This window comes from Lemur catta, chromosome 15 (genome assembly GCF_020740605.2).
Source record: "Lemur catta isolate mLemCat1 chromosome 15, mLemCat1.pri, whole genome shotgun sequence".
NCBI classification, from domain to species: Eukaryota; Metazoa; Chordata; class Mammalia; order Primates; family Lemuridae; genus Lemur; species Lemur catta.
Genome location: NC_059142.1, coordinates 13,514,706 through 13,526,691, shown reverse-complemented (window position 1 = coordinate 13,526,691; position 11,986 = coordinate 13,514,706).

Below are 11,986 nucleotides of genomic sequence, written 5' to 3'. Positions count from 1 at the left end.
GACTCTGTGACTTTGGTTTATTCACTTCCCACCACTGAACCCCAGTTCAGCTTCCACACCTGTAGAATGGAGAACTGTGTTATCTACTGCCACCAGCCTGTTACCAGGACCCCTGAGACAATGGTAGCTGTTGTCATGATGACTGTTTATTAATGTCTGCCAAAGCCAGCAGGACGTGTGGATACAGCTATATTCACAGCATTCAGAGGAGCCCGCTGGCGATCGGCCACCTGTGCCCACATACGGAGCATTCAGGGCTCTGGCAGGGACACTGTGGAGTCTGTGAAATGCTGCCAGGGAGGAACAGGGATGTTTAGACATCACAGGCTGCAACTCCGGCACGTGAGGCTCGATGCTAAGGCGGGCATTCAGAAGCACCGGTTCCACATGAATGGACTCTCAACAGAGAGGAAATGATTTTAATCAGCTGAAGGAACACGAAGGCCATCCATCTCTCACTGTTTAAGGGATGAATTAATCTTGGGAGTGGGGCGGTGGATGGAGGTGGTGAGGAGAGGAAAGCAGGGCAGATTGAAATGATAAAGGGAGAATTCTCCATAAAGCAACTGAACACGAGGGCGCGCAGGCACCGGGCGGCGCGCGTCCTAATAATTCTTCGTGTGCCCTTCTCGGCAGCTGGAACGGAGGTAATGGTAAAAATTATAACGACAACCTTCACAGATTACACAACACTTCCATATCCACGGTCTCATTTAATTTTCATGGAAACTACTTGAGGTTGGCATTACTCACTCTGTGTACGGATGGGGAGACAAGGAGTCACAGACACCGTGAAAATGGCCTTCGACATGGTACAGAATCTTTCATTCGCTTGTTTACTATAGTTTCATGTCCCTGTCGTTCTTTTCAACCTTTTTATCGGTGAATAGCATCCATACAGAAAAGCACCCAGATATATAATGAATTATGTATTTCACAAAGGGAACACACCCACACCAGGAAACAGAACATTGCCAACAACCCTACATTCCTCCCACCCCGTACTTCTTCCCAGGCGTGACCCCCTCCTTTTCCACAAAGGTAACCTGACATCTGTCACCATAGATTGGTGCTTTGAGGTTCTGGAAATGCAGTCACTCAGGATGTATTCTTTTCCTCAACATTATTCTTGTCTTATGTAGCTAGAGTTCATCTCTATTGCTGTATATTCCATTGCCTGAATATAAAAAATTAATTTATCCATAGCACTGTTGGCAGACGTTTGAGTTAAGTTGGCTATACATCTAGGAGTGGACTTTCTGTGTCACAGTGTGTGCATTTTGTTTAAATTTCTTCTTCCAAGTAGTTCGGAAAGTAGCTTTCCATTTTCCAGAGTAGTTGTACAAATTTACGTTCCCACCAGAGTAGAAGAGCTTCAGTTGCTCCACATCTTTGTCAACACTTTATATTGTCAGCCTCTTAGGTTTTAGCCATTCTGGTGGATGTGTAAAGGTGCCTAATTGTGGTTTTAATTTGCATTTCCCTAACTAACAAGGCCGAGCTCCTTTTCCAAGGCTTATTGACCACTTGGATAGCCTCATCTGTGAGATGGCGAGATGGCTGTTCCAATGTTGTATTCATCTTTTCATGGATTGTCTCTTTTCTTATTGATTAATATGAGTTATTTATGTGTTCAGAAAATGAATCCTTTGTTTGAAATATAAATTTCAAATATGAGGGCTGACAAAGATTTCTTTTTTCCAGATGGCTAGAGAATTGTCCCATGAAATTCTACCTTTACTGTAAATGAAATTCTTCCATGTACTTGGGTTTATTTCTGGATTCTCTATTGTTTTCATGACCTGCGTACTTTTTCTCCAGCATCAAACTGCTTTAATGCTGAGTTTTAGATGTTTTAGTATCTAGTCAGGCTGGACCCATGTCAGTAGGGTTGTTTTTTCCCTCAGAATTTTCTGAGTTATTTTTACAAGTTTTTGTCCAGATAAACTTTGGTTTTATTTCAGATTCCCTCCCCCTCAAAATCTGTGAAATATCACCCAGAATTGATCAGCTAATTTTGAGACCATGCCCATCTCTGTGAGGTTGAATATCACTGTCCAAACAGCAAGGTCCAGCTTCTCATTTGAAGCAGCCTCTGTATGTCTCTAATAGAAGTTAAAAGTCTTCTTCACAGAGGTAATGATCTGCTCTGGCTAAATTTATACCCAAATGTTGTCTGCTTCTCAATATTTTCCATAATATTTTCTAATGGCTATTTTTAGCATAGAGCAAAACTATTAGTCTTGAATATTAATGTTGGAATCCACCACCTTACTGAATTCTCACTCTCTTTTTTTAAAAGTTCGTCAATTGGCTCTCTTAGAATCAGCAAGTACACAGTGACATCATTTGTGATCATGACACTTGGCCTTCTCCTTTTCAATGTTTTTGTCTCTTGTCTAATCTCATTGATGGGTGCCGTGAGAACAATGTAAACCACAGTGAGGTCACCCGTGAGGCCACAGAAGGAATTGTGGCCATGAACCAGCAAAACTGAGAGGATACAGGCAAGGTTTCTCAGCCTCTGCACTACCGACGTCTTGGGCTAGATAATTCCTTATTGTAGGGGGCTGTCCTGCACATCAGAGGAAGTTGAGGAGTATCCCTGGCCTCTACCAACTAGATGCCAAGAACACTTCCCCCAACTTGTGACAACCATAAATGTCTGCAGACATTCCCGAACGTCCCCTGGGAGGGAAAGTCACCCAGAGTTGAGAACCACTGGTCTCAGGGAAAGTAGCTGAATCCCCTGACCCTTGAGCTGATTTTGAGCGAATCACCTTAGAGCATCTGTCTTCTCTGATCTCCTCATTTCGGAGTCCCTGGAGCTATCAGGCCATTTCAATGTCATCTTTATTCCATTGCTCTGTGACCTTATCCTCCAGAAAACCAGGGTTTTTCCCAGGCCATCCTTTGCAGGTGCTGTTCTTATCTTGCATGCCCTGAATTTGATCAGCATGCCCCTAGTCTTCCACCATTGTTTTGATTTGAGCTAAACTTTTTAAATTATGCTAAGAAAATATCAGCCTGAATCAGTATGTTTTCAGTTGCAAGTAATAGAAAACCAACTCAAATTGGCTCACACAATAAAGAAAATTTATTAGCTCGTGTAAAAATAGCCCAGTGGTAGTTAAGCTTCAGGCACAGCTTGTCCAGGGCTCCAGTTGCAACTCCTTGTGACTCTCTGACCTTTTGTCCTCTTCTGTTGTCCAGTTGATTTCTTCTTAGGAAAAAAAAAGAGCTGCACTCTTCCAGACCTGACATTTACATACAATCTAACCCAGAAGAGAAAAAAGCTGCTCTTCCTCAAAGCTTTGAAGAAAAAAGAAAAGTCCTGATGGTTACTCTGATTGGAGCATCCTAGGACTCTTTATTCACATCTGAACCAATCAGTGGTCAAGAAAATATCTTGCGGAGCCATTGTCCATCCTTAGCTATTCACTGTGGCGGTGGTATTACACTAACCAACTTGGGGCTGTCAGAAACCCTGCTTAAACCAGGGGTTGGGGGCAATTCAACCTAAACCCTTGGCTACCCACAATGGGGGAGGAATGGGTGACACTGGGAAGTACACCGTCTATTGCCATTATGCCAGGTTAGTTAATTGGTTTATTTTAAATGAATAGTGAATATTGAATCCAGTTAAAATTCCTTTTTGGCATCTATCAAGTTGATCCTCTGGTGTTTTCCCCTTTGATACATTAATATAATATGTGACATTAATAGCTTTTATAATTTTGAAAGGCCTTTGAATTGGGGGAATAATCCCACTTGAATGTGGTGTTTTATTTTTTTTAATATGCTGTGGAAATTTCCGCCATCATTTTATTTAAATTGGTTCTTATGGTGGGTATGAGATTGGTCTGAAGTTTTCTTTTTTGTGCTAACTTTGTCAGTTTCTGGTATGCTGGTTTTATAAAAGGAATTTGGAAGACATCCTTATTTCTCTAGGCTCTGGAAGCGTTTAAATAGTATCAGAATCATCTGTTACTTGAACTTTCAAAAGAATTTACCTTTGAGACCATCTGGATCTGGCGCTTTTGTGGAGAGGTTGCATTTTTATAACTTTCTCAGTGTCTTCCATTGTTTTTAGTCTGTTTAGGTTTTCCATCTCTTATGATGTCAATTTTGATCATTTATAACTTCTAGGAAATATGTATTTCACTTATCTTTTCAAATTTACTTTAACTAACATTTTTTGCTAAATCTTTCTTTTTCATTTAATTTCTTTTGGATCTGTAGTATTTTCTGTTGTTTGTTTCTAATGCAGTACATTCGAGCTGTCTCCCAATGATTTATCAATTTTATTGTGTTTTCCCCACATGAACTACTTGAGTTCATCTATCTTGAAAAAATAAACTCTTGAATTTATTTATCAGCTCTACCATTTTTATTTTCTAATTCATTAATGCCTTTTTGTTCAATTTCCTTACAATTGCTCCATTGATCTTTCTCAGCTTTTTGAATCAGATGCTTAATTCATTTGTTTTAATTCTTTCTGGTGTAACATGCTCCTAAATTGCAGGGTTTGACTGAGTAAGCAAGATATTCTAGTTACCAGACACAAAGTGAGAAGGGAGATGGAGCACCATGCACAACATTTAAAGGAGGAGGTCAGGGACTGGTCAGGTGAATGGCCATGACAAGAATACAACAGGATTGAGTGATGACATATATTGATAGAATACATTTTGGAAGAGCATTTATTTGGAGAGAGCTCTGCTTTAAGTCAGACCCCGCTTCAAGTGGAGGCATGGACAATGCAATTTCCTGACCCCAAGCTAGTAGAAAAATTAGAGGAGAGTTTGTGGGTTCTCTGCAGTTGGGGACACAGAGAACTGGTGCCTGACCCAGCCCTGAGAAGGCTAAAGCAGCCAGTGGCAGCAGAGCAGAGGGCCGCCCCTAGAAAGTCAGAGCATGCCCATCCCATGGGAGCCGAAGCTGAGGGGTGCCTCAGGAGGCCAGACAGGGGGTGCTGTGCCCAAGAAACAACACTTGCAGCTGAGAGTCCCTGTGGAGAAATTGCTTTAGAAGCTAGGCAAGTGCTCATAAGAAAGAGTTAACTTCAGCTGGGTAGGGTGGCTCACACCTGTAGTCCCAGCACTTTGGAAGGCAGGAGGATGGTTTGAGCCAGGAGTTCAAGACCAGCCTGGGCAACATAGTGGAACCCTATCTCTACAAAATAAAAACAACAACAACAACAATAATAATAGCTGAGTATGGTGGAAAATGCCTGTAGTCCCTGCTACTCAGAAGGCTGAGGATGGAGGATGGCTTGAACCCAGGAGTTCAAAGCTGAAGGGAGCTAAGATGACACCACTGCACTCCAGCCTGGGTAACAAAGCCAGACCCCACCTGTTTAAAAAAAAATGAAAGACAGAGTTAACTTTAGCCATACTCCAGACACAAAGCATGTGAAGCCACCTTAGCATAGTTCTAGTCAAGAAAGAGTTTTCTGTACCCCGTTCCCTCCCCTCCTCTCCAAAATGAATTGGGTGTGGGGGTAGGAAAGGAGGTATCAGAAATACTCTTAATTACTTAAGACTATGATGTTTGTGCTGTACAGTGATTATATAAAATTTTTTACTATCCCAGAGTTATGAGAAAAGCAGTGAGTATGCTCCTGTATTCACTGGGTGTCAGGGGATGAACAGCCCAATCGGGCAGACTAAAGGGACAGTCAATAAAGATGTTTTCTAATTAAGTGAGTCCTGATTTTCAACACACTGGTTATATTTGTTTGGTTTTTTAAAGCCTTTTAAGAGTAAAATTTTCCTCCAAGCTATATTTCTGAGCATCAATATGTAGTATTTTCATTCTCATATATTCTTATCTTCCAAACATTCTTCCATTTGGGGTTTAATTTATTCTTTGACCTAGGAGTTATTTGTGAGAGAATTTTTCTTTAGTTTCTACATCATTGGTTTGTGAGAGATGCTATTGTCTTGATTTTGCTTTTAAGTTTTATTGTATTGAAGTCAGATCACAGGAATTAGACAATGGAGTCACAACTTTCACAAGGGTTAGGTTCTAAAGATCATGCCTGAGAAAAAAACTTACTTATTCTGATTCTCCTACATCTTTGCTTTGTTGGTCTTTGCTTCCCTCTGCCCTCTGGAAACTGTTAACATCTCCTCTCAACTCCTCGTGACTTGAAATGTCACAATAGCTTGTTTGAATATGGGTCTTTTGCCATTTATTATGCTGGTCCTTTGGGTACTTGTGTCCCTCATTTCTAGAAAATTTTCTTATATTCTTTCTTTCATAAGCTTCTCCTCTCCATGTTCTCTGCTCATTCTAGAACTTCCATTGGTATCGGACTCCCTGGGTTGGTCTCCTAGCAGTGCTATTCTCTTACATTTTCCTCACTTTTCCTTTATGTTCTCCTTTCTTGGAGATTTCTTCCGATTTAGCGTCCAATCCTTTTACTAATTTGCAAAACAGAAACTGATAATTAAAAACGTTATGCTAAGTGAGAGAAGGCAGACACAAAAGCTCACATGTTGTGTGATGCCATCTACATGAAATGTCCAGAGTAGGCAAATCCATAGAGACACAAAGAAGATTGGGAGTTGCCAGAAGCTGGGGAAAAGGGTGGGGGTAACTGTTCAGTGGGTACAGGGTCTCCTTTGGAGTAATGAAAATGTTTTGGAACTAGAGAGAAGTGATGGTTGCACAACATTGTGAATGTACTAAATGCCCCTGAATGGATATATTGATATGGTTAATTTTGTTATATGAATTTCACCTCAATAAAAAAAATAAAATAAATGTTTCAGAAAAGCAAGTGGAGAGAAGTAAAAGAAAAATCAGCAATCACACTTTAATTTCCAAGATCTCTTTCTGGTTCTCTTAATTTTATTTTCCATGGTATACATTTTGTGGTTTGCTTAATGGATGTAAAATCTCAAATGACCTCTGAAGACACCTATCAAACCTTTTCATTCCCTTTTGCTGCCTGTATTACTTCAGTTTACTTTAAAAATTATTTTTAGATTTTTTTATCTATTCTTTGTGTTAGAGGCTGTGGTAGTTTTAAAATATGTTCACAAATTCTTTGATACTCCTCCCTTCAAGAGGTGAAGCCTAATTCCCCTCCCCAGAGCATGGGCTGGACTTAGTGACTTATTTCTAATGAATAGAAGAAAGTGGAAATGGCGGTGTGCAATATCACAGACTGAGCTATGAAAGGCTTCCTCCTTTCTCTCTCTCCTGGATCACTCGATCTGGGGGAATCCAGCTGCCATGTCCTGAGGACACTCAAGCAGCCCCGTGGAGAGGTCCACGTGGTGAGGAACTGAAGCCTCCTGCCAACAGCCAGCAAGGATCTGAGCCCTCTTGCCGACAGTCATGTGAGTGAGCCATGCTGCACGTAGAACCTTCTGCCTCCAGACTTGACCTCGTGAGAGACCTTGAGTCAGAACCACCCAGTGAAGCTGCTCCCAAATACCTGGCCCACAGAAACTGTGAGATAACAAGTGATTGTTGTTCTGAGCCACTGACTTTGGGGGCCATATTACTCTGCAGCAGATAATAATACAGAGGTTTCCCTCGAATGTTTGGTAATGCTTTGTGGAATTGTTTTTTCAAGAATGAGGAAATTGAAAGTCGCGAGAAGCTATGAACACATGGGCAGGGCTTGTCCACTTATGGGTGTGGCTTCAGGGTGATGGTGGGGGGAGATGGCCACAACCCTGGAGATCCCCTAAATGGTAGAAAGAGGAGGTGGTCTTTTCTCTGCGATCTTTCCACTTATTTTTCAAAGAACACCAATGGCTGCCAGCCATTCTGTGGCGGGAAAGGGGGAAGGAGATTGCACAGATACTCAGATAGTCCCCGTTTCCAGCCTGTTTTCTCACTCAGTTTACCTAGGGCTTCAGAGTCTCTGGGTTCTGGAAGGCAATGGGCATCTTCTTCACCTGCATCCACCTCCACTCTAACTCTACCCTGCAGCCTCTTCTACCCTGCATTGCTGATCACCATTCTTCCACCTGAAAGAAATGTGTCGAAGTCTCCTCTCCACTGCTGGGCCCTCACTCCCTCCCTCTCTTGGACACCACCAGTTATACTTTAATTGTACTTCTTTTTCTTTTACCATCATTTTAGTAGGTCCCTGGAGGAAGATAAGGTAATGTCTAGTCTTTTAACCATGAGTCCCTTCCTCTAGCTCTTAATCTTGGCGTCACTTCATTTTTAATCCAACTCTTACGTACAATTTATAGATCAATTTGTTTTTTTAAACAAACATGAGTGTTTATTTTAATAGCTCATTTTGTCTCCTTTGTTTTATCTGAATAGTAGATATATTTGAATTTATTGCGTCCTCATTTGTGTTGCTTTGATGCTTTCTGATGCTCATTTTTTTTCTACATAGATTGTCTTATTGGTTTTGAGTTTACGTTACCTTCCTGAGAATTAGAAAGTACATAAAGTCTATTCTCATCTCCTAATAGTTGTTTTTATCATTTTACGAATGAAATTTAATCCTTGCTTCTTAGATGTCTTGGTGTCTTGCTCTAAAATAGGGGTCGCCAAACTTTTTCTATAAAGAGCTAGACAGTAAATATGGTAGGCTTTGGAGGCCATACGGTCTCTGTCACAATTACTCAACTTCTGCGGTGGTAACATGAAAGCAGTCATAGACAATACACAAATGCATATGACTGTGTTCCAATAGAAAGCTATTTACAAAACCAGGTGGTTTAAAAAAAAAAAAAAAAGAACAGGTGGCAAGTCGAATCTGTTCCATGGGGCTTCATTTGCCTACTTCTGCTCTAAAAGATGAGAAAATTATCACACACATCTTCATGGTGTTGATATCGAGCTAACGCTATGCAAGATGCTAACATTAGGGAAGTAGAAGTGAAGTGTGCCTGGCACTTTGCTTTGCAACTTCTTGTGAATCTATAATTGCTTTAAAATAATAAGTTTTTTAAAATGCAAAGAATTGAAATAAAGAAGGGAAAACCATTTTAATAAAAGCAACCTTGAACAAGTGTGGGATTACACAATGGTTGTGGAAGAATAAACCTTCCCAGGGGTCCAGGCAATGAGCCATCACCATCACGGCTTTCTATTGGCAGGAAAAACAGCTTGCTGGGAGCCCGGAGTTCCATGATCTCCGGCAGAACTGTCTGGTATGGTTTTAGGGTGCCATAGGGAAGACCCCGGGGCTCCAGCCAGTCCTGGGACTGTGCAGATTGGTTGCTCCAGGAGAGGGGTTGATTCATACAGCTGTAGGGGTCAGAGCTTTAGGAAGACCTAAATAATTTCCTTATTCTGTAGATGGGAGGCTAGACCCATAGTTACAGAGTGAGCTGGGGCCATGCTGGGTCTAGAGTCCAGTCCTAAAATATTTCAGGCCTGGGATTTGTAACTGGAACAACCATTCTGTAGCATTCGAACCCCTTCTGTCAAAAGCTCTTTTTCCTGGAGCGTTCCAAGGCCTTGGCCTTAGTATGTACACAGCTCACTTCAAAGTCACCTTGAGAATGCCCCAGAGCTCTGAGGCTAGGCAGGAAGGGGAGGCAATGTGGGGCCTTGTGGTGTACATGGTGGGAGATGTAGCACCCAGAGACTAAGGAGCCGGGAGCTGTGGGGAGGCTCTGCCCAGGCCATGGGCCTTCCATCATAATTCCTCTGGTTCCCAACGTCATTTGGAAGCTTTCTCTTCTATGATAGGCATTCCATCATTAAATTAAGAAACATTAATGGAGCACCCACTCTGGGACATGCACTGGGCTATGCGGTTTGGGCAAGACAGAGAGGTCCCTGCCTCTGTGGAGTGTGCAGTCTGGTGGGGTGTTGGCCCCTCATGGGCCCCACCCAAAGGATTGTAGGACAAGCATTTCCCTGGCATTGGCCAGAAAGTGAGGATGCAGGGAGAACCCTTTGGCCCAAGCTAGGCCATGGCTCTGAAGCAAAGTCCCATGTCTCCCTGAAGGACTGCTTAGATGGGAGCAAGAGAGCCCCCAGGAGAAACACCCCCACAGGTCAGTATCTGCAGGGTATCACGTCCTGTGTTGCTGCTGGACCCTTTCTCTGGTGTCCTTCCCACCAAGCCCAGTGCTCCAGAGCTACCTGCTAAATGAAAGAATGAGTGAGGAAATTAAGTTCACTTCCCTCAGCTTCAGTTTCTTCTTCTGCAAAATGAGGAGTGTTATGACATCAAATGAGGAAGCTGGATCTTTGCAGAGCTTTGTGTGTGCTGAAACACAAAGACGCCAAACAGAATCCAGAGTCCAAAGGGCCTCAGAGCTGAGATGAAAGGCTGCTCACAGCCAGGAGAAACACACAATGGGAAATGCAAATTCCCACGCTGGGCCTGAAACTCAACTGCAAAAGAACAGGAACCCAGCAGGAGGAGGCTGAGCGAGAGCCGGGGGTGTGTGCTGGGAGGGGGAGGCTGCGGCAAATGAGTTTGCTAGTGTCTGCCCAAAGACCTGGTGCAAGCCTAACTATGGCAAGGGCGATAACCAGCAGGTATCGAACGCTCCCAGCCGGCTGGACACCGTGCCAAGGACGCCACACGCACATGTCAGCTCCTCCTCCCAGAATCCCATCACTCATTCACTCGTTCGTTCCACAGATAGTTATTAAGAGGCCACATGCTGTGTAAACGACGGTTATAAAGACTACTAGGAAGTATGATGTTAAATGGAGAAAGGGGTAAAAACAATATTCAAATGTACAGTGGGACACTCAAAAAATATATAGTGGGGGGAGGGCTTGAGCAGTAAAGAACAGTCCAGAGCTCTTCCCTTCTGGGGCTCATATTCTAGTCACAACAGATCAAAAACATAATAAATAAGTAAAATGTAAAGTCATGATAAGTGTGATAGAGAAAATGTAATCAAGGGGTTAATGAATATGGGGTTGGGGGCAAAGCACTATAAGGCAGGATAGAGAGGAAGGACCACTCTGCAAAGGTGACATTTGAACAAAACCTAAAGGACAGTGAGGGGGTGAGGGATAAGCATTGTAGGCAGAGGGAGCAGCAAGTGCAAAGGCCCTGAGGCAGGAGTGGGGCTGGTATGACCAGGCAGCAGCCAGGAGGCCGGGGTGGTTGGAGTAGTGTGCAGAAGGCAGCACACAGGAGGAGATGGGGCCAGACTGGGAGCGTCCTTTGAGGTTATCGCAAGGACTTTGGCTTCTGCTCTGGGTGAGTAAGGAGCCAGTGGAGTGCTGATCAGAGGAGTGATAGGATCTGACTTAGAGTCTAACCTGAGGCTCACTTCAGCTGCTGTGTTGGGCATAAAGTAAAGGAAGACCTGGAAGACACAGAAAGTCCAGTTAGGAGACCATTCAATAATCCATGAAAGAAGTCATGGTGGCTCAGACTGGGGTGGTGGGAATTGGCCAGAATGTGGATCTATTTTGAAGATAGAGCCCACAGGACTTGCTGATGGGTTGGGGTGTGGGGCGAGAAAGAGAGTGAAGGTTGGTGCCCAGGCTTTCCTCCGAGCCTCTGCAAGGACTGACTTCCAGCCTCTGAGGTGGGGAAGGCAGCGGGAGGGGTGGGGAGAACATCTGGGGCTAAGGGTTGGATGTTCCGAGACGTGGAGACGACACTCAGAGTTCAGAGAAGACTGGGCTGGGGTCATCAGCATGCAGATAGGATTTAAAGTCATAAGATCAGGTGAGGACCATAACTAGAAAGCGAAAGGCTCTCATCACCCGATGAGGCCCCTAAGGGAGGACGTAGCAAAGACCAGGTCCTGAGGCATGAAAATGTCCAGAGACGAAGCAGCAACAGAGGACGCGGCAGGCTAACAATGGCCCCCAAGGGTATAAAGTCCTTCTCCCTGGAACCTGTAAACATTATCTTATTTAAGAAAAGCGTTTTTGCAAACATGATGAAATTAATGATTTTGAGATGGTTCCTGGCTTATCTGGGTGGGCCCTAAATCCAGTGACAAGTGTCCTTATGAGAGACACAGAGGGGGATCTGACAGACACGGACGGGAAGCCCAAGTGACTACAGGAG